The 25,215-nt window shown below is 38.5% G+C and overlaps 1 protein-coding gene and 30 non-coding genes across 31 annotated transcripts in view; all 31 read right to left on the bottom strand.

Moving 5' to 3' along the window:
- LOC115183659 (glycine receptor subunit beta) overlaps nt 1-12,569 on the bottom strand; it is a 144,500-nt gene extending 131,931 nt beyond the window's left edge. The window contains exon 1 of the mRNA XM_029744764.1: nt 12,529-12,569. The gene's annotated coding sequence lies outside the window, so the exon portion shown is untranslated. The remainder of the gene's footprint in view (nt 1-12,528) is intronic.
- trnal-caa (transfer RNA leucine (anticodon CAA)) lies at nt 704-776 on the bottom strand. The gene has a single exon. It is a non-coding gene; the product is annotated as a tRNA-Leu (tRNA).
- Nucleotides 3,224-3,296, bottom strand: trnav-cac (transfer RNA valine (anticodon CAC)). Its single transcript has one exon. It is a non-coding gene; the product is annotated as a tRNA-Val (tRNA).
- On the bottom strand, nt 3,438-3,510 carry trnav-uac (transfer RNA valine (anticodon UAC)). The gene has a single exon. It is a non-coding gene; the product is annotated as a tRNA-Val (tRNA).
- trnav-aac (transfer RNA valine (anticodon AAC)) lies at nt 4,074-4,146 on the bottom strand. Its single transcript has one exon. It is a non-coding gene; the product is annotated as a tRNA-Val (tRNA).
- Nucleotides 4,493-4,565, bottom strand: trnav-uac (transfer RNA valine (anticodon UAC)). The gene has a single exon. It is a non-coding gene; the product is annotated as a tRNA-Val (tRNA).
- Nucleotides 5,129-5,201, bottom strand: trnav-uac (transfer RNA valine (anticodon UAC)). Its single transcript has one exon. It is a non-coding gene; the product is annotated as a tRNA-Val (tRNA).
- Nucleotides 5,550-5,622, bottom strand: trnav-uac (transfer RNA valine (anticodon UAC)). Its single transcript has one exon. It is a non-coding gene; the product is annotated as a tRNA-Val (tRNA).
- On the bottom strand, nt 7,248-7,320 carry trnav-uac (transfer RNA valine (anticodon UAC)). The gene has a single exon. It is a non-coding gene; the product is annotated as a tRNA-Val (tRNA).
- A 1,235-nt stretch (nt 12,570-13,804) lies between the features above and the next one.
- On the bottom strand, nt 13,805-13,877 carry trnav-uac (transfer RNA valine (anticodon UAC)). The gene has a single exon. It is a non-coding gene; the product is annotated as a tRNA-Val (tRNA).
- A 348-nt stretch (nt 13,878-14,225) lies between these two features.
- Nucleotides 14,226-14,298, bottom strand: trnav-aac (transfer RNA valine (anticodon AAC)). The gene has a single exon. It is a non-coding gene; the product is annotated as a tRNA-Val (tRNA).
- Nucleotides 14,299-14,439: 141 nt separating this feature from the next.
- Nucleotides 14,440-14,512, bottom strand: trnav-aac (transfer RNA valine (anticodon AAC)). Its single transcript has one exon. It is a non-coding gene; the product is annotated as a tRNA-Val (tRNA).
- Nucleotides 14,513-14,860: 348 nt separating this feature from the next.
- trnav-uac (transfer RNA valine (anticodon UAC)) lies at nt 14,861-14,933 on the bottom strand. Its single transcript has one exon. It is a non-coding gene; the product is annotated as a tRNA-Val (tRNA).
- Nucleotides 14,934-15,496: 563 nt separating this feature from the next.
- On the bottom strand, nt 15,497-15,569 carry trnav-aac (transfer RNA valine (anticodon AAC)). Its single transcript has one exon. It is a non-coding gene; the product is annotated as a tRNA-Val (tRNA).
- A 346-nt stretch (nt 15,570-15,915) lies between these two features.
- On the bottom strand, nt 15,916-15,988 carry trnav-uac (transfer RNA valine (anticodon UAC)). The gene has a single exon. It is a non-coding gene; the product is annotated as a tRNA-Val (tRNA).
- Nucleotides 15,989-16,551: 563 nt separating this feature from the next.
- Nucleotides 16,552-16,624, bottom strand: trnav-uac (transfer RNA valine (anticodon UAC)). The gene has a single exon. It is a non-coding gene; the product is annotated as a tRNA-Val (tRNA).
- Nucleotides 16,625-16,972: 348 nt separating this feature from the next.
- trnav-aac (transfer RNA valine (anticodon AAC)) lies at nt 16,973-17,045 on the bottom strand. Its single transcript has one exon. It is a non-coding gene; the product is annotated as a tRNA-Val (tRNA).
- Nucleotides 17,046-17,394: 349 nt separating this feature from the next.
- Nucleotides 17,395-17,467, bottom strand: trnav-aac (transfer RNA valine (anticodon AAC)). Its single transcript has one exon. It is a non-coding gene; the product is annotated as a tRNA-Val (tRNA).
- A 356-nt stretch (nt 17,468-17,823) lies between these two features.
- On the bottom strand, nt 17,824-17,896 carry trnav-aac (transfer RNA valine (anticodon AAC)). Its single transcript has one exon. It is a non-coding gene; the product is annotated as a tRNA-Val (tRNA).
- Nucleotides 17,897-18,881: 985 nt separating this feature from the next.
- trnav-aac (transfer RNA valine (anticodon AAC)) lies at nt 18,882-18,954 on the bottom strand. The gene has a single exon. It is a non-coding gene; the product is annotated as a tRNA-Val (tRNA).
- A 346-nt stretch (nt 18,955-19,300) lies between these two features.
- On the bottom strand, nt 19,301-19,373 carry trnav-uac (transfer RNA valine (anticodon UAC)). The gene has a single exon. It is a non-coding gene; the product is annotated as a tRNA-Val (tRNA).
- Nucleotides 19,374-19,936: 563 nt separating this feature from the next.
- On the bottom strand, nt 19,937-20,009 carry trnav-uac (transfer RNA valine (anticodon UAC)). The gene has a single exon. It is a non-coding gene; the product is annotated as a tRNA-Val (tRNA).
- Nucleotides 20,010-20,992: 983 nt separating this feature from the next.
- trnav-aac (transfer RNA valine (anticodon AAC)) lies at nt 20,993-21,065 on the bottom strand. The gene has a single exon. It is a non-coding gene; the product is annotated as a tRNA-Val (tRNA).
- Nucleotides 21,066-21,421: 356 nt separating this feature from the next.
- On the bottom strand, nt 21,422-21,494 carry trnav-aac (transfer RNA valine (anticodon AAC)). The gene has a single exon. It is a non-coding gene; the product is annotated as a tRNA-Val (tRNA).
- Nucleotides 21,495-21,635: 141 nt separating this feature from the next.
- On the bottom strand, nt 21,636-21,708 carry trnav-aac (transfer RNA valine (anticodon AAC)). Its single transcript has one exon. It is a non-coding gene; the product is annotated as a tRNA-Val (tRNA).
- Nucleotides 21,709-22,271: 563 nt separating this feature from the next.
- On the bottom strand, nt 22,272-22,344 carry trnav-aac (transfer RNA valine (anticodon AAC)). Its single transcript has one exon. It is a non-coding gene; the product is annotated as a tRNA-Val (tRNA).
- Nucleotides 22,345-22,692: 348 nt separating this feature from the next.
- Nucleotides 22,693-22,765, bottom strand: trnav-uac (transfer RNA valine (anticodon UAC)). Its single transcript has one exon. It is a non-coding gene; the product is annotated as a tRNA-Val (tRNA).
- Nucleotides 22,766-23,752: 987 nt separating this feature from the next.
- Nucleotides 23,753-23,825, bottom strand: trnav-aac (transfer RNA valine (anticodon AAC)). The gene has a single exon. It is a non-coding gene; the product is annotated as a tRNA-Val (tRNA).
- Nucleotides 23,826-24,181: 356 nt separating this feature from the next.
- On the bottom strand, nt 24,182-24,254 carry trnav-aac (transfer RNA valine (anticodon AAC)). The gene has a single exon. It is a non-coding gene; the product is annotated as a tRNA-Val (tRNA).
- A 141-nt stretch (nt 24,255-24,395) lies between these two features.
- trnav-aac (transfer RNA valine (anticodon AAC)) lies at nt 24,396-24,468 on the bottom strand. The gene has a single exon. It is a non-coding gene; the product is annotated as a tRNA-Val (tRNA).
- A 348-nt stretch (nt 24,469-24,816) lies between these two features.
- On the bottom strand, nt 24,817-24,889 carry trnav-uac (transfer RNA valine (anticodon UAC)). The gene has a single exon. It is a non-coding gene; the product is annotated as a tRNA-Val (tRNA).
- Between the last annotated feature and the right edge of the window lie 326 nt (nt 24,890-25,215).

Here is a 25,215-nt window from a genome sequence, read left to right as displayed (position 1 = left end):
GGCACGTATTCGAATTTCCAAAATTAGGCAGTAATGAAATTCTCTGTTACCGCTATAGTACTTCTTGAATGTGTCAATGAGCATTGTTTCCACCCGGTTTCCAACCAGGGACTTTTCGCATGTGAAGCTGACGTGATAACCAGTACACTACAGAAACTGCTGCAACACTCATCTGCACGGAGTAAACCGAATTTTACTGATATTCATGGCACGTGTTCAAATTTCCAAAATTAGGTATTTATGAAAATAACTATTCTCTGTTAAAAGTATAGTACCTACTGCACGTGTTAAAGAGTACTGTTTCTGCCCGGTTTCGAACCGAGGACCTTTCGCGTGTGAAGCGAACGTGATAAACACTACACCACAGAAACTACTGCTACAATTAGCTGCAAGGAGTAAACCGAATTTTAAAGATATTCATGGAACGTATTCGAATTTCCAAAATAAGGGATTAATGAAATTCTCTGTGGTACTAATTGAATGTGTCAATGAGCATTGTTACCGCCTGGTTTCGAACCAGGGACCTTTCGCGTGTGAAGCTAACGTGATAACCACTACACCACAGAAACTAGTACTACACTTAGCTGCAAGGAGTAAACCGAATTTTACCGATATTCATGGCACGTATTCAAATTTCCAAAATAAGTCATTAATGAATTTCTCTGTTATCACTATGATACTTCTTGAATGTGTCAATTAGCGTTGTTTCCGCCGGGTTTCGAACCAGGGACTTTTCACGTTTGAAGCAAACGTGATAATCACTACACTACAGAAACTGCTGCTACAATTATCTGCAAGGAGTAAACCGAATTTTACAGATATTCATGGCACGCGTTCAAATTTCCAAAATTAGGCATTTATGAAAATAACTATTCTCTGTTAAAAGTACAGTACCTACTGCACGTGTCAAATGGCACTGTTTCCACCCGGTTTCGAACCGAGGACCTTTCTTGTGTAAAGCGAACGTGATAACCACTACACTACAGAAACTGCTGCTTGATTTTTGTGCAAGGAGTAAACCGAATTTTACAGATATTCATGGCACGTATTCGAATTTCCAAAATAAGGCAGTAATGAAATTCTCTGTTACCGCTATAGTACTTCTTGAATGTGTCAATGAGCATTGTTTCCACCCGGTTTGGAACCAGTGACTTTTCGCATGTGAAGCTGACAAGATAACCACTACACTACAGAAACTGCTGCAACACTTATCTGCACAGAGTAAACCGAATTTTACTGATATTCATGGCACGTGTTCAAATTTCCAAAATTAGGCATTTATGAAAATAACTATTCTCTGTTAAAAGTATAGTACCTACTGCACGTGTTAAAGAGCACTGTTTCCACCCGGTTTCGAACCGAGGACATTTCACATGTAAAGCGAACGTGATAACAACTACACTACAGAAACTGCTGCTACATTTAGCTACAAGGAGTAAACCGAATTTTAAAGATATTCATGGCAGGTATTCGAATTTCCAAAATAAGGCACTAATGAAATTCTCTGTTACCACTACCGTACTTCTTGAATTTTGTCAATGAGCGTTGTTTCCGCCTAGTTTCGAACCAGGGACCTTTCGCGGGTGAAGCAAACTTGAAAACCACTACACTACAGAAACTGCTGCTACATTTTGCTACAAGGAATAAACCGAATTTTACAGATATTCATGGCACGTATTCGAATCTCCAAAATAAGGCATCAATGAAATTCTCTGTTACCGCTATAGTACTTCTTGAAGGTGTCAATGAGCGTTGTTTCCGCCTGGTTTCGAACCAGGTACCTTTTGTGTGTGAAGCAAACGTGATAACCACTACACTACAGAAACTGCTGCTACAATTAGCTGCAAGGAGTAAACCGAATTTTACAGACATTCATGGCACGTGTTCAAATTTCCAAAATTAGGTATTTATGAAAATAACTATTCTCTGTTAAAAGTAAAGTACATACTGCACGTGTTAAAGAGCACTGTTTCCGCCCGGTTTCGAGCCGAGGACCTTTTGCGTGTTATGCAAACGTGATAACCACTACACTACAGACACTGCTTCTACAATTAGCTGCAAGGAGAAAACCGAATTTTACCGAGGTTCATGGCACGTATTCGAATTTCCAAAATAAGGCATTAACGAATTTCTCTGTTACCACTATGATACTTCTTGAATGTGTCAATGAGCGTTGTTTCCGCCCGGTTTCGAACCAAGGACTTTTCAGGTGTGAATCAAACGTGAAAACAACTACACTACAGAAACTGCTGCTACATTTAGCTACAAGGAGTAAACCGAATTTTACAGATATTCATGGCACGTATTCGAATTTCCAAAATACAGAATTTATGAAAATAACTATTCTCTGTTAAAAGTACAGTGCCTACTGCACATGTCAAAGAACACTGTTCCCGCCCGGTTTCGAATCCAGGACCTTTCGCGTTTAAAGCTAACGAGATTACCACTACACTACAGAAACTGCTGCTACAATTTTCTGCAATGAGTAAACCGAATTTTACAGATATTCATGGCACGTGTTCGAATTTCCAAAATGAGGCAGTAATGAAATTCTCTGTTACCGCTATAGTACTTCTTGAATGTGTCAATGAGCATTGTTTCCAACCGCTTTCAAACCAGGGACCTTTGGCGTGTGAAGCTAACGTGATAACCACTACACTACAGAAACTGCTGCAACATTTTGCTGCAAGGAGTAAACCGAATTTTACCGATATTCATGGCACGTATTCAAATTTCCAAAATAAGGCATTAACGAATTTCTCTGTTACCACTATGATACTTCTTGAATGTGTCAATGAGCGTTGTTTCCGCCCGGTTTCGAACCAAGGACTTTTCGGATGTGAAGCAAACGTGATAACAACTACACTACAGAAACTGCTGCTACATTTAGCTACAAGGAGTAAACCGAATTTTACAGATATTCATGGCACGTATTCGAATTTCCAAAATACAGAATTTATGAAAATAACTATTCTCTGTTAAAAGTATAGTGCCTACTGCACGTGTCAAAGAGCACTGTTCCCGCCCGGTTTCGAACCGAGGACCTATCGCGTGTTAAGCAAACGTGATTAACACTACACTACAGAAACTTCTGCTACATTTTGCTTCAAAGTGTAAACCGAATTTTACAGATATACATGGCACGTATTCGAATTTCCAAAATAAGGCATTAATGAAATTCTCTGTTACCGTTATAGTACTTCTTGACTGTGTCAATGAGCTTTGTTTCCGCCCGGTTTCGAACCAGGGACCTTTCGCGTGTGAAGCGAACGTGATAACCACTACACTACAGAAACTGCTGCTACGTTTAGCTACAAGGAGTAAACCGAATTTTACTGATATTCATGGCACGTATTCGAATTTCCAAAATACAGAATTTATGAAACTAACTATTCTCTGTTCAACGTATAGTGCCTATTGCACGTGTCAAAGAGCACTGTTTCCGCCCGGGTTCGAACCGAGGACATTTCATGTGTAAAGCGAACGTGATAACCACTACACTACAGAAACTGCTGCTTGATTTTTGTGCAAGGAGTAAACCGAATTTTACAGATATTCATGGCACGTATTCGAATTTCCAAAATAAGGCATTAACGAATTTCTCTGTTACCACTATGATACTTCTTGAATGTGTCATTGAGCGTTGTTTCCAACCGGTTTCGAACCAAGGACTTTTCGCGTGTGAAGCAAACGTGATAACCACTACACTACAGAAACTGCTGCTGCAATTATCTGCAAGGAGCAAACCGAATTTTACTGATATTCATGGCACGTGTTCAAATTTCCAAAATTAGGTATTTATGAAAATAACTATTCTCTGTTAAAAGTATAGTACCTACTGCACGTGTTAAAGAGTACTGTTTCCATCCACTTTTCGAACCGAGGACATTTCGCGTGTAAAGCGAACGTGATAACCACTAGACTACAGAAACTGCTGCTTGATTTTTCTGCAAGAAGTAAACCGAATTTTACAGATATTCATGGCACGTATTCGAATTTCCAAAATAAGGCATTTATGAAAATAACTATTCTCTGTTTAAAGTACAGTACCTACTGCATGTGTCAAAGAGCTCTGTTTCCGCCCGGTTTCGAACCGAGGACCTTTCGCGTGTTAAGCGAACGTGATAACCACTACACTACAGAAACTGCTGCTACAATTAGCTGCAAGGAGTAAACCGAATTTTACCGATATTCATGGCACGTATTCAAATTTCCAAAATAAGACATTAAAGACTCTCTGTTATCACTGTGATACTTCCTGAATGTGTCAATTAGCGTTGTTTCCGCCGGGTTTCGAACCAGGGACTTTTCACATGTGAAGCAAACGTGATAACCACTACACTACAGAAACTGCTGCTTCAATTATCTGCAAGGAGTAAACCGAATTTTACAGATTTTCATGGCACGCGTTCAAATTTCCAAAAATAGGCATTTATGAAAATAACTATTCTCTGTTAAAAATACAGTACCTACTGCACGTGTCAAATAGCACTGTTTCCACCCGGTTTCGAACCGAGGACCTTTCGCGTGTAAAGCGAACGTGATAACCACTTAACTACAGAAACTGCTGCTTGATTTTTCTGCAAGGAGTAAACCGAATTTTACAGATATTCATGGCACGTATTCGAATTTCCAAAATAAGGCATTAACAAATTTCTCTGTTACCACTATGATACTTCTTGAATGTGTCATTGAGCGTTGTTTCCAACCGGTTTCGAACCAAGGACTTTTCGCATGTGAAGCAAACGTGATAACCACTACACTACAGAAACTGCTGCTGCAATTATCTGCAAGGAGCAAACCGAATTTTACTGATATTCATGGCACGTGTTCAAATTTCCAAAATTAGGTATTTATGAAAATAACTATTCTCTGTTAAAAGTATATTACCTACTGCACGTGTTAAAGAGTACTGTTTCCATCCACTTTTCGAACCGAGGACATTTCGCGTGTAAAGCGAACGTGATAACCACTAGACTACAGAAACTGCTGCTTGATTTTTCTGCAAGAAGTAAACCGAATTTTACAGATATTCATGGCACGTATTCGAATTTCCAAAATAAGGCATTTATGAAAATAACTATTCTCTGTTTAAAGTACAGTACCTACTGCATGTGTCAAAGAGCACTGTTTCCGCCCGGTTTCGAACCGAGGACCTTTCGCGTGTAAAGCGAATGTGATAACCACTACAGTACAGAAACTGCTGGTACAATTAGCTGCAAGGAGTAAACTGAATTTTACCGATATTCATGGCACGTATTCGAATTTCCAAAATAAGACATTAATGACTTTCTCTGTTATCACTATGATACTTCCTGAATGTGTCAATTAGCGTTGTTTCCGCCGTGTTTCGAACCAGGGACTTTTCACGTGTGAAGCAAACGTGATAACCACTACACTACAGAAACTGCTGCTTCAATTATCTGCAAGGAGTAAACCGAATTTTACAGATTTTCATGGCACGCGTTCAAATTTCCAAAAATAGGCATTTATGAAAATAACTATTCTCTGTTAAAAGTACAGTACCTACTGCACGTGTCAAATAGCACTGTTTCCACCCGGTTTCGAACCGAGGACCTTTCGCGTGTAAAGCGAAGGTGATAACCACTACACTACAGAAACTGCTGCTTGATTTTTCTGCAAGGAGTAAACCGAATTTTACAGATATTCATGGCACGTATTCGAATTTCCAAAATAAGGCACTAACGAATTTCTCTGTTACCACTATGATACTTCTTGAATGTGTCATTGAGCGTTGTTTCCAACCGGTTTCGAACCAAGGACTTTTCGCGTGTGAAGCAAACGTGATAACCACTACACTACAGAAACTGCTGCTGCAATTATCTGCAAGGAGCAAACCGAATTTTACTGATATTCATGGCACGTGTTCAAATTTCCAAAATTAGGTATTTATGAAAATAACTATTCTCTGTTAAAAGTATAGTACCTACTGCACGTGTTAAAGAGTACTGTTTAAAACCATCCACTTTTCGAACCGAGGACATTTCGCGTGTAAAGCGAACGTGATAACCACTAGACTACAGAAACTGCTGCTTGATTTTTCTGCAAGAAGCTAACCGAATTTTACAGATATTCATGGCACGTATTCGAATTTCCAAAATAAGGCATTTATGAAAATAACTATTCTCTGTTTAAAGTACAGTACCTACTGCATGTGTCAAAGAGCTCTGTTTCCGCCCGGTTTCGAAACGAGGACCTTTCGCGTGTTAAGCTAACGTGATAACCACTACACTACAGAAACTGCTGCTACAATTAGCTGCAAGGAGTAAACCGAATTTTACCGATATTCATGGCACGTATTTGAATTTCCAAAATAAGACATTAATGACTTTCTCTGTTATCACTGTGATACTTCCTGAATGTGTCAATTAGCGTTGTTTCCGCCGGGTTTCGAACCAGGGACTTTTCACGTGTGAAGCAAACGTGATAACCACTACACTACAGAAACTGCTGCTTCAACTATCTGCAAGGAGTAAACCGAATTTTACAGATTTTCATGGCACGCGTTCAAATTTCCAAAAATAGGCATTTATGAAAATAACTATTCTCTGTTAAAAATACAGTACCTACTGCACGTGTTAAAGAGTACTGTTTCCATCCACTTTTCGAACCGAGGACATTTCGCGTGTAAAGCGAACGTGATAACCACTTTACTACAGAAACTGCTGCTTGATTTTTCTGCAAGGAGTAAACCGAATTTTACAGATATTCATGGCACGTATTCGAATTTCCAAAATAAGGCATTAACGAATTTCTCTGTTACCACTATGATACTTCTTGAATGTGTCATTGAGCGTTGTTTCCAAACGGTTTCGAACCAAGGACTTTTCGCGTGTGAAGCAAACGTGATAACCACTACACTACAGAAACTGCTGCTGCAATTATCTGCAAGGAGCAAACCGAATTTTACTGATATTCATGGCACGTGTTCAAATTTCCAAAATTAGGTATTTATGAAAATAACTATTCTCTGTTAAAAGTATATTACCTACTGCACGTGTTAAAGAGTACTGTTTCCATCCACTTTTCGAACCGAGGACATTTCGCGTGTAAAGCGAACGTGATAACCACTAGACTACAGAAACTGCTGCTTGATTTTTCTGCAAGAAGTAAACCGAATTTTACAGATATTCATGGCACGTATTCGAATTTCCAAAATAAGGCATTTATGAAAATAACTATTCTCTGTTTAAAGTACAGTACCTACTGCATGTGTCAAAGAGCACTGTTTCCGCCCGGTTTCGAACCGAGGACCTTTCGCGTGTAAAGCGAATGTGATAACCACTACAGTACAGAAACTGCTGGTACAATTAGCTGCAAGGAGTAAACTGAATTTTACCGATATTCATGGCACGTATTCGAATTTCCAAAATAAGACATTAATGACTTTCTCTGTTATCACTATGATACTTCCTGAATGTGTCAATTAGCGTTGTTTCCGCCGTGTTTCGAACCAGGGACTTTTCACGTGTGAAGCAAACGTGATAACCACTACACTACAGAAACTGCTGCTTCAATTATCTGCAAGGAGTAAACCGAATTTTACAGATTTTCATGGCACGCGTTCAAATTTCCAAAAATAGGCATTTATGAAAATAACTATTCTCTGTTAAAAGTACAGTACCTACTGCACGTGTCAAATAGCACTGTTTCCACCCGGTTTCGAACCGAGGACCTTTCGCGTGTAAAGCGAAGGTGATTTTTTTTTTTTTTTTTTTTTTTTTTTTATTATCAAAAATGTTTGTTTACAATATTTACAGTACAATCTACTGTTTACAGTACAATCCACAGAGAACAATACAGAAGACACTAGACTAACAGAAGCTGGTGAACAATTCACCCCCTATCAAATTCAAGGGACCCAATGAAAAACAAAGTAAATATCAAAACAGTGCTTTCAAAAATTATAAGTGATACCTCCACTCTCCTCTCGTGAAATTAACCCACTCCCTTCAACAAAAGATTCATCAAAATGTTCCATCCCATAATTAAACAACATATCTATGTGTTTACTGAACAGGGCTATAAAGATACTCCACACCTGAACCCTCTTTCTGTCAAAAGAAACATAATTCCTCCTACAAAAAATAGCATACCTCACAAAACTCAAAACCATATTCAACAAACACACATTAACACCCTCACATTTACCAGACACTCCAAATAACAAAAGTTCCTCCCACGCATACTTTTTCACGAAATCTCCCCCCCAGTTTCTACATAACATTTCCTTAACTTTACAAAAAAAATATTTTAAATCCTCACATTCTATAAACAAATGCATTAGAGTTTCTGGGAAACGTCCACATACATCGCATTCCCTTTCTATCTCACCATTAATTTGCTTTAACACCACCTTTGTAAATATTCTATTATGTCTTAATTTGAAATCATTATTTTCACACTCCTTACTATTATATTTTACATTTAAATTTTCCCATATCTTTTTTTCATCTAATTCCGGAAAAACTACTTTCCAAAATTTCTCAGCAGCCGGCCTTCTACACACTTTTCCTACCATTATTCTATACAATCTTTTCACTGGTATACTAGATAAATGTGCTTTCTTCTTACTGCTACCAATGAACAAATTAGGAAATACAAATAAATCTTCTCTTTCAACTTCACTATTTATTAAATCAACCCATTCTCTTGGTATACTATTCTTTATCTTGTTATACATATTATTCACTGTTCCCCTTCCCACCTCTTCATCCCATTCATTGATTATGTCAAAAATAGCTTCCCCAGGTAAAAACCCTGGAATTACCTCATATGTATAATCTTTTATTTGCCGTAGACCTGCACTCATAAATACTTTATTATACAAAACTTTTTCTTTGTTCTTGATTTTCTCATTCAGAAATATAGGTTGATTCATAATCAGGTCAATATGTCCACATTCATAATATACATTAGGCAACAACTCTGCCCATGCATTTAGCACCTCTTTATAAAAATCTGGTACCTTTTCAAACATTGCCCTTTTAAGCCCCATCAATAAACCATTATCCTCACAACCACCACTCTCCTCTAAGTAGACTTTAAAGAAGTGTTTCCAGCCATAATCTTCACTGTCATACAAATATTTCTTTACTGTTTTTATCCTAATAGCTTTTCTTTTGACATCTAAATCTACAAGTTTTAAACCTCCATCCACATAGTCAGCAATCAATGTTTTCTGAGCTATTCTCACTCCTTTACCATCCCATATAAAATTTGACACCACATTATTCAATTCATTTAGGACCCACTCCGGCATGTCCAGGACTCCCAAAACATACACAAATTTGGATAATACCAAAGCATTTGCAACAATTACTTTCCCTTGTAACTTAAGTTTTCTATTTTTCCAGAAATTCAACGTTAGCTTGACTTTATTAAGGATCCCAGTCCAAGTTATATCTTTTGCCTCTTTCTCCTTTACACCAATGTTTACTCCCAGCACTTTAATAAAATCCTTTGCGCTCTTGAATGGAATCTCACACCCTTTTACATTGATATCCCCAACAAACATTATTTCAGTCTTCTCTATATTAACTTTAGCACCTGATGCCTTGCCATATATATCTATGATTTCCATAATGCTTCCAATACTTTCTATATCCTTCACAGTACAAGTAGTGTCATCAGCGTACTGATGTACAACACTGACACCACCACCTGGGATTCCAACACCCCTTACTTCTTTATTACTATTTATCAATGTAGCTAACGGTTCTGTAGAAACACTGTACAGCAGAGCTGACAAAGGACAGCCCTGCCTTACTGACCTCTCCACAGGGAAAGTATCTGTTAACACTCCGTTACATTTCACACAACTTTTAGCCCCACTATACAACAGGTTGATCCAAGATACAAACTTTGGCCCAAACCCAAACCTCTCCATAGTTTGTAATAAAAAGCTGTGCTCCACTCTATCAAAAGCTTTGTTAAAATCCAAACTTAAAACTATACCACCTTCATTTTTCATTTGATTAACAACATCCCTAATTGTACAAATTACATCTGCAATATCTCTTCCAGGTATGCCGTAGGCTTGTGTTGATTCAATAATACTCCCAATCACCTTTTTCATCCTATTCGCTAACACTTTAGTCAGTATCTTATAGTCCGAATTTAGAAGGCTAATAGGCCTATAATTTTCTAACTTTAATCTACTGCCCCTATTTTTGAATAAGATCGTTAGCATTCCAGTTGACATAGACTCAGGGATTTCCTTATTCTCTTCCATATAATGAAACACCCTCACTAAAATGGGTGCCAAAATATCTACAAAGACTTTATAGAACTCATTTGTTAAACCATCCAAACCCGGACTTTTATTACCTTGCGTGCTAACAATTGCTTCCTTGATTTCCATAATCGAAATCTCTTCATCACACATCATTCTCTCTGCCTGCGATACTTTGGCACTAATTGTATCCAACACTTTTACAACACACACTTTATCTACATCATTCTTTTTGTAAAGATTTCTGTAAAAGTTTTCAACTGTCTCTAAGATCCCAACAAAATCGTTTACCTTTACACCTCTTTCATCTTCCAACTCTACAATGTAACTCTTAGTTTGTTTTCTTTTTTCCAGACCCAAAAAAAAGGATGTACATTTCTCTCCCTCCAAAGCGTACTGTGCCCTGCTCCTAACAATAGCACCCAAACATTTCTTTTTTTCATAACTACCCAGCTCTGCATGGATTTTCAAATAATTCACAACATCATAGTCTGGATCCGTATCAGCCTTTTCAAGTTCATGCAACATCCTATTCCTAAGCATTATTTCTTTCTGCTTATCTAACCGGTTATGATTTTTTGCGTACCTAATACTCCTATTTTTTATTTTTACTTTCACTTCCTCCCACCATAAACACACATTCTCTTTTAACAGTACATTAGACATTTCATCCTTAATACATTCAACAATTTCATTTCTATATCCTTCCTCCTTTAACAGACTGGCATTTAAACACCATACACCTCCCCCTCTCCTCTCCACACCAAAACCCATTTCAAATGACATTACTGCATGATCACTATATGCTGTGAAGGTATATGACACCTTCTTAACATTCTGCACCAATTCTTGTTTTGCTAGACATAAATCAATTCTGCTTTGTTTTAATTCCTTTAGAACCACCTGCCTTCTAGAGAATACTCTTCTGTTTGGATTTTCAGCCCTCCATATATCTACTAGATTCTCCTCATTCATAAGTTTCCATAATGCATTTCTAGAAGAGTCATATCTGAATTTAGCACAACTAGAGGCATCCATTCTACTACACCTCACATTAAAATCTCCTATCAGTATACAGTTTCCTGAGCACAGTGTTTTTAATTTGTGAAACATTTCTCTCCTTTCAGATTCAATATTTGAAGCATAAACATTAATTAAACGAAAAACTACATTTTGAACTTCAAATTCAATTACAATAAGTCTACCATCATTGTCAGCATATATTTGTTTTACATTCTGCACCACATCATTTTTTATCAAAATAGCCACACCACATGTTTTATCTCCTCCATGACTACAAAAAATTAAATCAGACCATTTACTCTTAATCTCCTGCATTTTGGATTCTGTCCAATTGGTCTCTTGAAAACACAACATGTCTGCCTTAACAGACACTAATACCTGCTCAAATTTTCTCATGTTTCTCAAACTGTTACCGTTTAGGGATGCGACTGTAATCATTATTAATGTTTGCAGAAGTATAATCAGAGTCAAACAAGTCCTTTCAAATCCTACTTTTTCTTTTTTCCAAATCCCATCATCTCCCTGGTTTTCGACAATGACCTCTTATTTTTTACAAACAACTGAAGATCCTCACCATCTATTTCATCATCCGTCTCTTTATTTGGATTTTTGGGGGGAGCGGCTGTGAAGCCTTTTGAAAAGTGCGCTTTAACAGTGCCCGTGACTTCAGTGGACCCAACCCACTCTTTGGTGTAATTCTCACACAGGCTTAAAGCTGGCTCAGGCACCTGAGAAGCACCTTGCACCATCTCCACCTGTGTATGTATTTCACCCATCATGTGCTGCTGTTCCACCTTGTCAGCAGCAGAGACTAAAACCCCGTCTCGTGCTTTGCCATAAGACATTACAGGCTCTTCAAGCTTATCTGCCATTGTCTCTGGAGTCACACTCTCCATGTCACTCTCATCCTCTCTCTCCATCGGCACACTCCCCTCCCCTTCCTCAGACGTGAGGTCCATTGTTTGCAAAAGTAAGTGATCTTCTCCCTTATTACAGCTACATCTAACTTTGGGTCTGTCACACATTTTGCACACATTTCCTATGTTCCGACATTCTCTGGCATAATGCCCTTGTTCATTACATTTGTGGCATGTGAATTCCGGACATTCCTTTAGTATGTGCCCCGGCTGAATACATAATCTACATACCTTCACTTGATTGTCGTGGATTACACGAAAATATTCAAATCCCTCGACAGTGTTAAATTTAGTAGAATATGGCAAGGATTGCACATTGTCTGTAAACTTTACCTTGCAAAATCTCGTCCCATCTACAATGTCCGTTCCTGGCCACATCCTCCTCTTGATTGGCGTGGTCGCCTTCACATTCCAGCCTTTTAGTTTCTCTTCTATCTCCTCATCCGTAATGTATGCGGGCAAGTTCAAAAAGGACACCACCAGCTCATCGTTCCCTAATTCTTTAGCCATGATTTGACAGTTCTTTATCTTTAGCCCGTCTATTAGTCTTTCTTTTCCATTTACATGAGACATTGTTATTTCATACTTATTTCCGTCTTTCATTCGACATCCCAGTATTGCTCCGCAAACTTCCTTTATTCCTCTCAGCAATTCCATCGTTGTTATTTTCCCTTCTCCACTTATTTCCACGTTCACCGTCAGTTCCTTCTCATATGTTCTTTTTTTCAGTTCTTCGTTTAACATTCTGATTTCACTGTTGTCCTTTCTCGTCGTCGTTTGTATTCTTGATGTCGAAGCCATGTTGTCCGTCCGGTTATTTTAAGCAATATCCCCCAAACAGCTCACGCTGATGGGGGACAATAGCAAAAAAGTTTCACAGAAACTTCACTACAGTCACTCACAAACTTTCAAACTTATAAAGCAAATAGACCTCCAAAAACAACGATATTCTCTCTCAAGCACTCAGACACCTGCTTCTCTTCCACTTCTGAAACTCCAAAAAGGGGCGTGTGAAGCGAACGTGATAACCACTACACTACAGAAACTGCTGCTTGATTTTTCTGCAAGGAGTAAACCGAATTTTACAGATATTCATGGCACGTATTCGAATTTCCAAAATAAGGCATTAACAAATTTCTCTGTTACCACTATGATACTTCTTGAATGTGTCATTGAGCGTTGTTTCCAACCGGTTTCGAACCAAGGACTTTTCGCGTGTGAAGCAAACGTGATAACCACTACACTACAGAAACTGCTGCTGCAATTATCTGCAAGGAGCAAACCGAATTTTACTGATATTCATGGCACGTGTTCAAATTTCCAAAATTAGGTATTTATGAAAATAACTATTCTCTGTTAAAAGTATATTACCTACTGCACGTGTTAAAGAGTACTGTTTCCATCCACTTTTCGAACCGAGGACATTTCGCGTGTAAAGCGAACGTGATAACCACTAGACTACAGAAACTGCTGCTTGATTTTTCTGCAAGAAGTAAACCGAATTTTACAGATATTCATGGCACGTATTCGAATTTCCAAAATAAGGCATTTATGAAAATAACTATTCTCTGTTTAAAGTACAGTACCTACTGCATGTGTCAAAGAGCACTGTTTCCGCCCGGTTTCGAACCGAGGACCTTTCGCGTGTAAAGCGAATGTGATAACCACTACAGTACAGAAACTGCTGGTACAATTAGCTGCAAGGAGTAAACCGAATTTTACCGATATTCATGGCACGTATTCGAATTTCCAAAATAAGACATTAATGACTTTCTCTGTTATCAATATGATACTTCCTGAATGTGTCAATTAGCGTTGTTTCCGCCGTGTTTCGAACCAGGGACTTTTCACGTGTGAAGCAAACGTGATAACCACTACACTACAGAAACTGCTGCTTCAATTATCTGCAAGGAGTAAACCGAATTTTACTGATATACATGGCACGTGTTCAAATTTCCAAAATTAGGTATTTATGAAAATAACTATTCTCTGTTAAAAGTAAAGTACCTACTGCACGTGTTAAAGAGCACTGTTTCTGCCCGGTTTCGATCCGAGGACCTTTCACGTGTTAAGCGAACGTGATAACCACTACACTACAGAAACTGCTTCTACAATTAGCTGCAAGGAGTAAACCGAATTTTACCGAAATTCAAGGCACGTATTCGAATTTCCAAAATACAGAATTTATGAAAATAACTATTCTCTGTTAAAAGTATAGTGCCTACTGCACGTGACAAAGAGCACTGTTTCCGCCCGGTTTCGAACCAAGGACCTTTCGCGTGTTAAGCGAACGTGATAACCACTACACTACAGAAACTGCTGCTAAAATTAGCTGCAAGGAGTAAACCGAATTTTACCGATATTCATGGCACGTATTCGAATTTCCAAAATAAGACATTAATGACTTTCTCTGTTATCACTGTGATACTTCCTGAATGTGTCAATTAGCGTTGTTTCCGCCGGGTTTCGAACCAGGGACTTTTCACGTGTGAAGCAAACGTGATAACCACTACACTACAGAAACTGCTGCTTCAATTATCTGCAAGGAGTAAACCGAATTTTACAGATTTTCATGGCACGCGTTCAAATTTCCAAAAATAGGCATTTATGAAAATAACTATTCTCTGTTAAAAGTACAGTACCTACTGCACGTGTCAAATAGCACTGTTTCCACCCGGTTTCGAACCGAGGACCTTTCGCGTGTAAAGCGAACGTGATAACCACTACACTACAGAAACTGCTGCTTGATTTTTCTGCAAGGAGTAAACCGAATTTTACAGATATTCATGGCACGTATTCGAATTTCCAAAATAAGGCATTAACGAATTTCTCTGTTACCACTATGATACTTCTTGAATGTGTCATTGAGCGTTGTTTCCAACCGGTTTCGAACCAAGGACTTTTCGCGTGTGAAGCAAACGTGATAACCACTACACTACAGAAACTGCTGCTGCAATTATCTGCAAGGAGCAAACCGAATTTTACTGATATTCATGGCACGTGTTCAAATTTCCAAAATTAGGTATTTATGAAAATAACTATTCTCTGTTAAAAGTATAGTACCTACTGCACGTGTTAAAGAGTACTGTTTCCATCCACTTTTCGAACCGAGGACATTTCGCGTGTAAAGCGAACGTGATAACCACTAGACTACAGAAACTGCTGCTTGATTTTTCTGCAAGAAGTAAACCGAATTTTACAGATATTCATGGCACGTATTCGAATTTCCAAAATAAGGCATTTATGAAAATAACTATTCTCTGTTTAAAGTACAGTACCTACTGCATGTGTCAAAGAGGTCTGTTTCCGCCCGGTTTCGAACCGAGGACCTTTCGCGTGTTAAGCGAACGTGATAACCACTACACTACAGAAACTGCTGCTACAATTAGCTGCAAGGAGTAAACCGAATTTTACCGATATTCATGGCACGTATTCGAATTTCCAAAATAAGACATTAAAGACTCTCTGTTATCACTGTGATACTTCCTGAATGTGTCAATTAGCGTTGTTTCCGCCGGGTTTCGAACCAGGGACTTTTCACGTGTGAAGCAAACGTGATAACCACTACACTACAGAAACTGCTGCTTCAATTATCTGCAAGGAGTAAACCGAATTTTACAGATTTTCATGGCACGCGTTCAAATTTCCAAAAATAGGCATTTATGAAAATAACTATTCTCTGTTAAAAATACAGTACCTACTGCACGTGTCAAATAGCACTGTTTCCACCCGGTTTCGAACCGAGGACCTTTCGCGTGTAAAGCGAACGTGATAACCACTACACTACAGAAACTGCTGCTTGATTTTTCTGCAAGGAGTAAACCGAATTTTACAGATATTCATGGCACGTATTCGAATTTCCAAAATAAGGCATTAACAAATTTCTCTGTTACCACTATGATACTTCTTGAATGTATCATTGAGCGTTGTTTCCAACCGGTTTCGAACCAAGGACTTTTCGCATGTGAAGCAAACGTGATAACCACTACACTACAGAAACTGCTGCTGCAATTATCTGCAAGGAGCAAACCGAATTTTACTGATATTCATGGCACGTGTTCAAATTTCCAAAATTAGGTATTTATGAAAATAACTATTCTCTGTTAAAAGTATATTACCTACTGCACGTGTTAAAGAGTACTGTTTCCATCCACTTTTCGAACCGAGGACATTTCGCGTGTAAAGCGAACGTGATAACCACTAGACTACAGAAACTGCTGCTTGATTTTTCTGCAAGAAGTAAACCGAATTTTACAGATATTCATGGCACGTATTCGAATTTCCAAAATAAGGCATTTATGAAAATAACTATTCTCTGTTTAAAGTACAGTACCTACTGCATGTGTCAAAGAGCACTGTTTCCGCCCGGTTTCGAACCGAGGACCTTTCGCGTGTAAAGCGAATGTGATAACCACTACAGTACAGAAACTGCTGGTACAATTAGCTGCAAGGAGTAAACCGAATTTTACCGATATTCATGGCACGTATTCGAATTTCCAAAATAAGACATTAATGACTTTCTCTGTTATCACTATGATACTTCCTGAATGTGTCAATTAGCGTTGTTTCCGCCGTGTTTCGAACCAGGGACTTTTCACGTGTGAAGCAAACGTGATAACCACTACACTACAGAAACTGCTGCTTCAATTATCTGCAAGGAGTAAACCGAATTTTACTGATATACATGGCACGTGTTCAAATTTCCAAAATTAGGTATTTATGAAAATAACTATTCTCTGTTAAAAGGAAAGTACCTACTGCACGTGTTAAAGAGCACTGTTTCTGCCCGGTTTCGATCCGAGGACCTTTCGCGTGTTAAGCGAACGTGATAACCACTACACTACAGAAACTGCTGCTAAAATTAGCTGCGAGGAGTAAACCGAATTTTACCGATATTCATGGCACGTATTCGAATTTCCAAAATAAGACATTAATGACTTTCTCTGTTATCACTGTGATACTTCCTGAATGTGTCAATTAGCGTTGTTTCCGCCCGGTTTCAAACCAGGGACCTTTCGCGTGTGAAGCAAACGTGATAACCACTACACTACAGAAACTGCTGCTACAATTATCTTGCAAGGAGTAAACCGAATTTTACTGATATACATGGCACGTGTTCAAATTTCCAAAATTAGGTATTTATGAAAATAACTTTTCTCTGTTAAAAGTAAAGTACCTACTGCACGTGTCAAAGAGCACTGTTTCCGCCCGGTTTCGAACAGAGGACCTTTCGCGTGTTAAGCGAACGTGATAACCACTACACTACAGAAACTGCCGCTACAATTAGCTGCAAGGAGTAAACCGAATTTTACTGATATTCATGGCACGTGTTCAAATTTCCAAAATTAGGTATTTATGAAAATAACTATTCTCTGTTAAAAGTATAGTACCTACTGCACGTGTTAAAGAGTACTGTTTCCATCCATTTTTCGAACCGAGGACATTTCGCGTGTAAAGCGAACGTGATAACCACTAGACTACAGAAACTGCTGCTTGATTTTTCTGCAAGAAGTAAACCGAATTTTACAGATATTCATGGCACGTATTCAAATTTCCAAATTTAGGTATTTATGAAAATAACTATTCTCTGTTAAAAGTAAAGTACCTACTGCACGTGTTAAAGAGCACTGTTTCTGCCCGGTTTCGATCCGAGGACCTTTCGCGTGTTAAGCGAACGTGATAACCACTACACTACAGAAACTGCTTCTACAATTAGCTGCAAGGAGTAAACCGAATTTTACCGAAATTCATGGCACGTATTCGAATTTCCAAAATAAGATATTAATGACTTTCTCTGTTATCACTGTGATACTTCCTGAATGTGTCAATTAGCGTTGTTTCCGCCCGGTTTCAAACCAGGGACCTTTCGCGTGTGAAGCAAACGTGATAACCACTACACTACAGAAACTGCTGCTACAATTATCTTGCAAGGAGTAAACCGAATTTTACTGATATACATGGCACGTGTTCAAATTTCCAAAATTAGGTATTTATGAAAATAACTTTTCTCTGTTAAAAGTAAAGTACCTACTGCACGTGTCAAAGAGTACTGTTTCCACACGGTTTCGAACCGAGGACCTTTCGCGTGTTAAGCGAAAGTGATAACCACTACACTACAGAAACTGCTGCTTGATTTTTCTGCAAGGAGTAAACCGAATTTTACAGATATTCATGGCACGTATTCGAATTTCCAAAATAAGGCATTAACGAATTTCTCTGTTACCACTATGATACTTCTTGAATGTGTCATTGAGCGTTGTTTCCAACCGGTTTCGAACCAAGGATTTTTCGCGTGTGAAGCAAACGTGATAACCACTACACTACAGAAACTGCTGCTGCAATTATCTGCAAGGAGCAAACCGAATTTTACTGATATTCATGGCACGTGTTCAAATTTCCAAAATTAGGTATTTATGAAAATAACTATTCTCTGTTAAAAGTATAGTACCTACTGCACGTGTTAAAGAGTACTGTTTCCATCCACTTTTCGAACCGAGGACATTTCGCGTGTAAAGCGAACGTGATAACCACTAGACTACAGAAACTGCTGCTTGATTTTTCTGCAAGAAGTAAACCGAATTTTACAGATATTCATGGCACGTATTCGAATTTCCAAAATAAGGCATTTATGAAAATAACTATTCTCTGTTTAAAGTACAGTACCTACTGCATGTGTCAAAGAGGTCTGTTTCCGCCCGGTTTCGAACCGAGGACCTTTCGCGTGTTAAGCGAACGTGATAACCACTACACTACAGAAACTGCTGCTACAATTAGCTGCAAGGAGTAAATCGAATTTTACCGATATTCATGGCACGTATTCGAATTTCCAAAATAAGACATTAAAGACTCTCTGTTATCACTGTGATACTTCCTGAATGTGTCAATTAGCGTTGTTTCCGCCGGGTTTCGAACCAGGGACTTTTCACGTGTGAAGCAAACGTGATAACCACTACACTACAGAAACTGCTGCTTCAATTATCTGCAAGGAGTAAACCGAATTTTACAGATTTTCATGGCACGCGTTCAAATTTCCAAAAATAGGCATTTATGAAAATAACTATTCTCTGTTAAAAATACAGTACCTACTGCACGTGTCAAATAGCACTGTTTCCACCCGGTTTCGAACCGAGGACCTTTCGCGTGTAAAGCGAACGTGATAACCACTACACTACAGAAACTGCTGCTTGATTTTTCTGCAAGGAGTAAACCGAATTTTACAGATATTCATGGCACGTATTCGAATTTCCAAAATAAGGCATTAACAAATTTCTCTGTTACCACTATGATACTTCTTGAATGTATCATTGAGCGTTGTTTCCAACCGGTTTCGAACCAAGGACTTTTCGCATGTGAAGCAAACGTGATAACCACTACACTACAGAAACTGCTGCTGCAATTATCTGCAAGGAGCAAACCGAATTTTACTGATATTCATGGCACGTGTTCAAATTTCCAAAATTAGGTATTTATGAAAATAACTATTCTCTGTTAAAAGTATATTACCTACTGCACGTGTTAAAGAGTACTGTTTCCATCCACTTTTCGAACCGAGGACATTTCGCGTGTAAAGCGAACGTGATAACCACTAGACTACAGAAACTGCTGCTTGATTTTTCTGCAAGAAGTAAACCGAATTTTACAGATATTCATGGCACGTATTCGAATTTCCAAAATAAGGCATTTATGAAAATAACTATTCTCTGTTTAAAGTACAGTACCTACTGCATGTGTCAAAGAGCACTGTTTCCGCCCGGTTTCGAACCGAGGACCTTTCGCGTGTAAAGCGAATGTGATAACCACTACAGTACAGAAACTGCTGGTACAATTAGCTGCAAGGAGTAAACCGAATTTTACCGATATTCATGGCACGTATTCGAATTTCCAAAATAAGACATTAATGACTTTCTCTGTTATCACTATGATACTTCCTGAATGTGTCAATTAGCGTTGTTTCCGCCGTGTTTCGAACCAGGGACTTTTCACGTGTGAAGCAAACGTGATAACCACTACACTACAGAAACTGCTGCTTCAATTATCTGCAAGGAGTAAACCGAATTTTACTGATATACATGGCACGTGTTCAAATTTCCAAAATTAGGTATTTATGAAAATAACTATTCTCTGTTAAAAGGAAAGTACCTACTGCACGTGTTAAAGAGTACTGTTTCTGCCCGGTTTCGATCCGAGGACCTTTCGAGTGTTAAGCGAACGTTATAACCACTACACTACAGAAACTGCTGCTAAAATTAGCTGCAAGGAGTAAACCGAATTTTACCGATATTCATGGCACGTATTCGAATTTCCAAAATAAGACATTAATGACTTTCTCTGTTATCACTGTGATACTTCCTGAATGTGTCAATTAGCGTTGTTTCCGCCCGGTTTCAAACCAGGGACCTTTCGCGTGTGAAGCAAACGTGATAACCACTACACTACAGAAACTGCTGCTACAATTATCTTGCAAGGAGTAAACCGAATTTTACTGATATACATGGCACGTGTTCAAATTTCCAAAATTAGGTATTTATGAAAATAACTTTTCTCTGTTAAAAGTAAAGTACCTACTGCACGTGTCAAAGAGCACTGTTTCCGCCCGGTTTCGAACAGAGGACCTTTCGCGTGTTAAGCGAAAGTGATAACCACTACACTACAGAAACTGCTGCTACAATTAACTACAAGGAGTAAACCGAATTTTACCGATATTCATGGCACGTATTCGAATTTCAAAATACAGAATTTATGAAAATAACTTTTCTCTGTTAAAAGTACAGTGCCTACTGCACGTGTCAAAGAGCACTGTTTCCGCCCGGTTTCGAACAGAGGACCTTTCGCGTGTTAAGCGAACGTGATAACCACTACACTACAGAAACTGCTGCTACAATTAGCTGCAAGGAGTAAACCGAATTTTACTGATATTCATGGCACGTGTTCAAATTTCCAAAATTAGGTATTTATGAAAATAACTATTCTCTGTTAAAAGTATAGTACCTACTGCACGTGTTAAAGAGTACTGTTTCCATCCATTTTTCGAACCGAGGACATTTCGCGTGTAAAGCGAACGTGATAACCACTAGACTACAGAAACTGCTGCTTGATTTTTCTGCAAGAAGTAAACCGAATTTTACAGATATTCATGGCACGTATTCAAATTTCCAAATTTAGGTATTTATGAAAATAACTATTCTCTGTTAAAAGTAAAGTACCTACTGCACGTGTTAAAGAGCACTGTTTCTGCCCGGTTTCGATCCGAGGACCTTTCGCGTGTTAAGCGAACGTGATAACCACTACACTACAGAAACTGCTTCTACAATTAGCTGCAAGGAGTAAACCGAATTTTACCGAAATTCAAGGCACGTATTCGAATTTCCAAAATACAGAATTTATGAAAATAACTATTCTCTGTTAAAAGTATAGTGCCTACTGCACGTGACAAAGAGCACTGTTTCCGCCCGGTTTCGAACCAAGGACCTTTCGCGTGTTAAGCGAACGTGATAACCACTACACTACAGAAACTGCTGCTAAAATTAGCTGCAAGGAGTAAACCGAATTTTACCGATATTCATGGCACGTATTCGAATTTCCAAAATAAGACATTAATGACTTTCTCTGTTATCACTGTGATACTTCCTGAATGTGTCAATTAGCGTTGTTTCCGCCGGGTTTCGAACCAGGGACTTTTCACGTGTGAAGCAAACGTGATAACCACTACACTACAGAAACTGCTGCTGCAATTATCTGCAAGGAGCAAACCGAATTTTACTGATATTCATGGCACGTGTTCAAATTTCCAAAATTAGGTATTTATGAAAATAACTATTCTCTGTTAAAAGTATAGTACCTACTGCACGTGTTAAAGAGTACTGTTTCCATCCACTTTTCGAACCGAGGACATTTCGCGTGTAAAGCGAACGTGATAACCACTAGACTACAGAAACTGCTGCTTGATTTTTCTGCAAGAAGTAAACCGAATTTTACAGATATTCATGGCACGTATTCGAATTTCCAAAATAAGGCATTTATGAAAATAACTATTCTCTGTTTAAAGTACAGTACCTACTGCATGTGTCAAAGAGGTCTGTTTCCGCCCGGTTTCGAACCGAGGACCTTTCGCGTGTTAAGCGAACGTGATAACCACTACACTACAGAAACTGCTGCTACAATTAGCTGCAAGGAGTAAACCGAATTTTACCGATATTCATGGCACGTATTCGAATTTCCAAAATAAGACATTAATGACTTTCTCTGTTATCACTGTGATACTTCCTGAATGTGTCAATTAGCGTTGTTTCCGCCGGGTTTCGAACCAGGGACTTTTCACGTGTGAAGCAAACGTGATAACCACTACACTACAGAAACTGCTGCTTCAATTATCTGCAAGGAGTAAACCGAATTTTACAGATTTTCATGGCACGCGTTCAAATTTCCAAAAATAGGCATTTATGAAAATAATTATTCTCTGTTAAAAGTACAGTACCTACTGCACGTGTCAAATAGCACTGTTTCCACCCAGTTTCGAACCGAGGACCTTTCGCGTGTAAAGCGAACATGATAACCACTACACTACAGAAACTGCTGCTTGATTTTTCTGCAAGGAGTAAACCGAATTTTACAGATATTCATGGCACGTATTCGAATTTCCAAAATAAGGCATTAACGAATTTCTCTGTTACCACTATGATACTTCTTGAATGTGTCATTGAGCGTTGTTTCCAACCGGTTTCGAACCAAGGACTTTTCGCGTGTGAAGCAAACGTGATAACCACTACACTACAGAAACTGCTGCTGCAATTATCTGCAAGGAGCAAACCGAATTTTACTGATATTCATGGCACGTGTTCAAATTTCCAAAATTAGGCATTTATGAAAATAACTATTCTCTGTTAAAAGTATAGTACCTACTGCACGTGTTAAAGAGTACTGTTTAAAACCATCCACTTTTCGAACCGAGGACATTTCGCGTGTAAAGCGAACGTGATAACCACTAGACTACAGAAACTGCTGCTTGATTTTTCTGCAAGAAGTAAACCGAATTTTACAGATATTCATGGCACGTATTCGAATTTCCAAAATAAGGCATTTATGAAAATAACTATTCTCTGTTTAAAGTACAGTACCTACTGCATGTGTCAAAGAGCTCTGTTTCCGCCCGGTTTCGAAACGAGGACCTTTCGCGTGTTAAGCTAACGTGATAACCACTACACTACAGAAACTGCTGCTACAATTAGCTGCAAGGAGTAAACCGAATTTTACCGATATTCATGGCACGTATTCGAATTTCCAAAATAAGACATTAAAGACTCTCTGTTATCACTGTGATACTTCCTGAATGTGTCAATTAGCATTGTTTCCGCCGGGTTTCGAACCAGGGACTTTTCACGTGTGAAGCAAACGTGATAACCACTACACTACAGAAACTGCTGCTACAATTATCTTGCAAGGAGTAAACCGAATTTTACTGATATACATGGCACGTGTTCAAATTTCCAAAATTAGGTATTTATGAAAATAACTTTTCTCTGTTAAAAGTAAAGTACCTACTGCACGTGTCAAAGAGCACTGTTTCCGCCCGGTTTCGAACAGAGGACCTTTCGCGTGTTAAGCGAACGTGATAACCACTACACTACAGAAACTGCTGCTACAATTAGCTGCAAGGAGTAAACCGAATTTTACTGATATTCATGGCACGTGTTCAAATTTCCAAAATTAGGTATTTATGAAAATAACTATTCTCTGTTAAAAGTATAGTACCTACTGCACGTGTTAAAGAGTACTGTTTCCATCCATTTTTCGAACCGAGGACATTTCGCGTGTAAAGCGAACGTGATAACCACTAGACTACAGAAACTGCTGCTTGATTTTTCTGCAAGAAGTAAACCGAATTTTACAGATATTCATGGCACGTATTCAAATTTCCAAATTTAGGTATTTATGAAAATAACTATTCTCTGTTAAAAGTAAAGTACCTACTGCACGTGTTAAAGAGCACTGTTTCTGCCCGGTTTCGATCCGAGGACCTTTCGCGTGTTAAGCGAACGTGATAACCACTACACTACAGAAACTGCTTCTACAATTAGCTGCAAGGAGTAAACCGAATTTTACCGAAATTCAAGGCACGTATTCGAATTTCCAAAATACAGAATTTATGAAAATAACTATTCTCTGTTAAAAGTATAGTGCCTACTGCACGTGACAAAGAGCACTGTTTCCGCCCGGTTTCGAACCAAGGACCTTTCGCGTGTTAAGCGAACGTGATAACCACTACACTACAGAAACTGCTGCTAAAATTAGCTGCAAGGAGCAAACCAAATTTTACTGATATTCATGGCACGTATTCGAATTTCCAAAATAAGACATTAATGACTTTCTCTGTTATCACTGTGATACTTCCTGAATGTGTCAATTAGCGTTGTTTCCGCCGGGTTTCGAACCAGGGACTTTTCACGTGTGAAGCAAACGTGATAACCACTACACTACAGAAACTGCTGCTTCAATTATCTGCAAGGAGTAAACCGAATTTTACAGATTTTCATGGCACGCGTTCAAATTTCCAAAAATAGGCATTTATGAAAATAACTATTCTCTGTTAAAAGTACAGTACCTACTGCACGTGTCAAATAGCACTGTTTCCACCCGGTTTCGAACCGAGGACCTTTCGCGTGTAAAGCGAACGTGATAACCACTACACTACAGAAACTGCTGCTTGATTTTTCTGCAAGGAGTAAACCAAATTTTACAGATATTCATGGCACGTATTCGAATTTCCAAAATAAGGCATTAACGAATTTCTCTGTTACCACTATGATACTTCTTGAATGTGTCATTGAGCGTTGTTTCCAACCGGTTTCGAACCAAGGACTTTTCACGTGTGAAGCAAACGTGATAACCACTACACTACAGAAACTGCTGCTGCAATTATCTGCAAGGAGCAAACCGAATTTTACTGATATTCATGGCACGTGTTCAAATTTCCAAAATTAGGTATTTATGAAAATAACTATTCTCTGTTAAAAGTATAGTACC

Source organism: Salmo trutta, unplaced genomic scaffold (assembly GCF_901001165.1).
Source record: "Salmo trutta unplaced genomic scaffold, fSalTru1.1, whole genome shotgun sequence".
Lineage (NCBI taxonomy): Eukaryota > Metazoa > Chordata > Actinopteri > Salmoniformes > Salmonidae > Salmo > Salmo trutta.
This window is presented reverse-complemented; position numbering and strand designations above follow the sequence as displayed.